The sequence below is a fragment of the Mirounga angustirostris genome, unplaced genomic scaffold, assembly GCF_029215605.1.
Source record: "Mirounga angustirostris isolate CCGP_5_RB_7025 unplaced genomic scaffold, mMirAng1.0.hap1 SCAF_15, whole genome shotgun sequence".
NCBI lineage: Eukaryota > Metazoa > Chordata > Mammalia > Carnivora > Phocidae > Mirounga > Mirounga angustirostris.
In genome coordinates this window covers 78,058,601-78,063,499 of record NW_026991723.1, presented here as the reverse complement: position 1 = coordinate 78,063,499, position 4,899 = coordinate 78,058,601, and positions in this window count along the sequence as shown.

Genomic DNA, 4,899 nt, shown 5'->3' with positions numbered 1-4,899 from the left:
AAAATGAGCTAAGAAACAGCCAGGCTTGGAAGAAGATTAAGTGGATTCATGTCTAGTCACCCTATCTTGTGTACTTCCTATTAAATAAGGAACCACTCTCATGGTGAGGGGCTATGAATTAAAGGGGACAATAGGCAAGTGATTATGCATTAGGGAATTATGGATGAGGGCTGACCTATATTTTAACTCTAAAGTTTCTTAGAGCTGATAGTTTTATAGCATCAGTTGAGAATCAGTTCAGATAAAAGTGATCACAGCTGTTGTTTTAGGATAGTAGGATAATCTTCATTTAATATAAAAATAAGTCCCTTTATTGATGTCAGTATATTACTTTTAAAATAATAAAACAAAAATCAATGCTGTTGGAGCATTCCCAGAGTTGAGGAACCAACTGGGAAACAAATTATTGAGATTATTTTATGAGCTTGGGCTTTTTAAAAAATTTATTATTCACTTTAGTTGCTTTTGTTTTAAAGTTAATATCAGACTTTCTTTTCTTAGCACCATGTACATTTCCATATTTCCCAAAGGTTCTGAAAACTAATAGACAACGAGGGGACAAAGCTTTTCACTGCCACCTTCTTATACGGACAGCAAAATTCCAATAGCAAAGAGTACCTACTTTGACTTACTTGGGAAGAAACATTTATAAAATCTTCAGTTTAGGAAGGGATATTTTGCATGCCCTGATTAGGTGAATGCACTCTAGTCAATTACAGGCTATGATAGGTGGGTATTATTTCTCAGGACATATCATTTGAATCCTTACCTCCTCTCTCAAAACTTAAAAATGCAGCTCATGCTTGGTCTCTGTCCAAGAGACATAATATGAGTTGTTTTATTTGTTTGTTCATTTGTTTAAATTAACACTGGACACCGAATACCTGCTTTCTCCCCTAATTTCCCTCAACTCACTTAAGTTCAGTATTACAAAGGCAGGGTTTTTGTGCACATGGGTTTCAGGGCTTCTACACCAATAGACTAACTAAGCATAATGAGCCAGACTTGAAACTTGAATGAGAGAGAGTGAACTGGCAGATTCTGTAAGTCAGCAGGGCTAGAAGTCATGTCCAAGAAGGTCATCCAAAAGAGAAAGAAAGGCAGGCTGACAAGGTCCAGAGTCAGTGAGATGTAGCAGCAGGGAGATATGCTCAAGCAAGGATGCTGGTAGGGAACTCAGGCAGAGAGTGGGATTAAAAATCAGGTGACAAAGCAAGGTCAGCCTTGGCTGCAAATGTAAAAATATAATGTTTATCATTTCTTTAGCCATACAGGAGGGAAACCATGATCTAATGGTGTGTGTGTGTGTATGTGTGTGTATGTGTGTGTGTGTGATCTACCATGACTTTCAACTTAGGTGTTATGTGCTCCATGACCTTCAGTGGACAGGGTACATGCTCAGAAGTTTTGACCTAGGACCCATAAAGACCCACTTGTTAACAATGGATGTTGAATATGGAATTTCTGATATAATAGATAGGGCAGTGGTTGTTACTGTGGTTAAAACTTTAGGCACAGGAATATGGCTTCTCTGTCTGGTTCAAATCTCAGCACTGCCAGCTATTAACTGTATGAACATGAGAATGTTAGTTAGCCTTTATGGGGTTCATTTCCTTTATAGCTAAAATAAGGATCACATAAATAGAATAGGATCAACTGCTATAATAAATTGACAGAGGTTAAACACATAATATAAGTTTTTTGTTTTGTGAGGTTTTTTTTTTCCCCCTCATTTACACTGCACATCAAAAGTATGTTGTTTCTGTCACCTGACACCTTTCTTCCATATAGTGATTCAGCTATGCAGGATCCCTATAGCTCATGGCCCCACCACATACTAGGGCCTTATGATCATTTGCAACAACCCAGCTGAAGGGGAGAAAGAACATCGAGGAGATTATCCTTCTTCTGAAAAGTCTTACTTTTACTTACATTCCATTGATAATAGCTGGTCCCATGACTATACCTAGATGTAAAGGTGTCGGGGGAATGTAAAATCTGACGAAATCATTGTTTCCAAGGGATGGTTCTATTCTATAGTAGGTTGAATAATGGCTACCCAGAGATATCAAGCCCTAATCCCTGAAGCCTATCAATTTTACTTCATAGAGACAAGGAGACTGCACATCCTATTAAAAAAAGATTTTGACATGGGGAGTTTATCCTGGATTATCTACTAGACCCTAAAGAGACAGCAGATGGAGATTTGATATGAACAGAAAAGGACGTGGCAATATAACCAGGGGGAAGAGACTGGAGTGCTGTGACCACAAGTCAAGAAATGCCAGCTAAGAGGGATGGGTCTAAGGGCAGCCTGACACCTTCCCTATGTTCCCACTCAGAACCCTGTGCTCTGTATATGATATGCTGACAAGCTCAGAAATTGCATTGCATACAAAGAGATCAGAGCATAGACAATATGATCCTTTTCCCTCTGTATGGGGCACATGTAAACTTTTCTTGAAACTGCTTAGCTATGCATGTATCAAAAGCTCTCAGGCACAACCCCAGCCTTCTTTATTTCAGACTCCACAGGGTGAGGGTAAGGGTCCTTCTCCTGCTGCAGGAAGCAAGATGAAACCTGTGCTGCAGAATGGATCCGCTAGCCACACACAACTAACATATGGGAAGGGCTGGATCTTCTGTGCTCTCTCTCCCCTCTGGAGCCTGGTGTGCATCTTGTCTTTTTTCCGCAACCTCAAATCATGCATCTGTCTTGTCCCTGGGTGGTACTTACATATCTTTTGACCTTGGCTGACTTGTGTCATAGTCTATCCAGCAACACAGCCTAATAACCTAGTGAAACACCAGGTACCACCAGAAGCTAAAAGAGGCAAGGAACATATTCTTCCCTAGAGCTTCCAGAGCAAGCATAGCCCTGACAACACCTTGATTTCCATTCAGTGAAACTGATTTCAAACTTCTGGCCTCCAGTACTATGAGAAAATAAATTTCCCTCATTTTAAGTCACCCAGTTTGTGGCCATTTGTTATAGCAGCTGCAGGAAACACATATATACTCTCTGCAAGAGGAGAACATATTTGGTTGGATAGCCAGGTTATTTAGGCCACAAAAATGTTAATCTCTACCTCATAGGATCATGGCAGGATTAAATGAGAATTCGTGTAAATAACTGAGGAAGGTAAGAATTCAATTTGCAGGTAATCTGTAAATAAACTTCTGAAGTTTGAAACAGATTTAAATACAGGTAAGAGTGGCTCATGATGCACTTACTTACATTCTGATGTACTTCTGTATACAAAAGGAAAGGGTAGAATTACAGTTCTTTAATTGGCCAATGCTCAGGAGAGCCTGTAGCATATGGGAATGCCATCAATAATGGTGGCAGGGGGTGGTGGTGCAGTGAGAATTGCTGATCTAAATGGAATATGTGCAATCAGTATAAATTAAGTAAGCCACTTACTGGGAAAATGTTTTATGAGTTTTAAAGTGACACATTTCATCTTCATCTCCTTTTTCCTCTTTTCTCCTCCTTCTTTTAGCCAATATATTATTAGTGACTCCATGAAGACATACACAGCTTGGGAAGATGGGAGAAATGTATAGGCACTGCAGGAAGGGAGGGTAAGAGGTTAAAATTCCCTTGGTCACCTCTCTTCCTCATTTGTAATTCCTAAAGTAGGAAACTAGAGAATTGAAAATAATATCCTCAGGTGAGGATCTGTATTATGTGTGCATTCCATTTATCTCTTCTTATCGTTTCACTTGTGGACTCTCAAGACTTATTCAAATCAGGATGCCTGGGTGGCTCAGTTGGTTAAGCGTCTGCCTTCGGCACAAGTCATGATCCAGGGTCCTGGGATCAAGTCCCGCATCGGGCTCTTTGCTCAGCCGGAAGCCTGCTTCTCCCTCTGCCTGCCGCTCCCCCTGCTTGTGCTCTCTCTCTCTGACAAATAAATAAAAATTTTTAAAAAAAAATACATTCAAATCATTAAATCTGTGCTATCAGAAACCCTCTGGGAATGTTTACCTAAATATATATATATATATATATATATATATATATATATATATATATATATATATATTTGTTTTTTTGTTTTTTTTAACTCAGACTAATTTTCTCTTGCAGTAGTGATGTGTGTATGTGATCAGTGACTGAAGTCTGTGACATTTAGCAGAGGGACTTCAAGTCTTATAGCATAATGATGTTTAGCTCCTCCTTCCTTCATCTTCAAAGGCTCTCCAGTTCTATCTAAATATAAATAACTATGTAATCTACCCAAATAAAATCTGTCTAAATACAAACACTAATACAAAAATATATGATACACCTACAAGTAAATTATATTTTAGCTAGAGATAATGAAAATGTTGGCTTATTTTTAAGTTTTGAAGACCCTCCCTCCACCTCACCCACATTTAATAACCAGAAATTTACACATTCAATTTACAATAGTAATCATATTATAGGTACAATCCTAGCTGTAAATCCTTTACCATGAGTTGGGTTCTAAGATAAACATTTTAGCTGCATTATCTCATTTCTTAACTCTCCCAACCTGTCACAGGGATAGCTGTTATTACCACTATTTTAGACATGGTGAAACAAATACCCAGAGAGTTTAAGTGATTTGTCCAGGATCAGATAGCTGGAAATGTCAGAGTCAATATTTCAATTATGAACTTCCTGATCTCAGAGCCCATGTTCTTAACCATAACAAAGGATGCATAGCAAGAACAGATAATCTATGGTAAACCCCCTTCTTGTTTATTTACCAAAAAACGTGCTAGACAGGGGTTACAGCACATATTTAATGCCATGAACATTTTTAGAGAAAGTTCCCAAGTAAGACTTCAGGATTTAAAAATCTTATTTATTAAAAAAAATTTTTTTTCACATAATACCTAATTTAATTCTACCTCCCAACATAATAC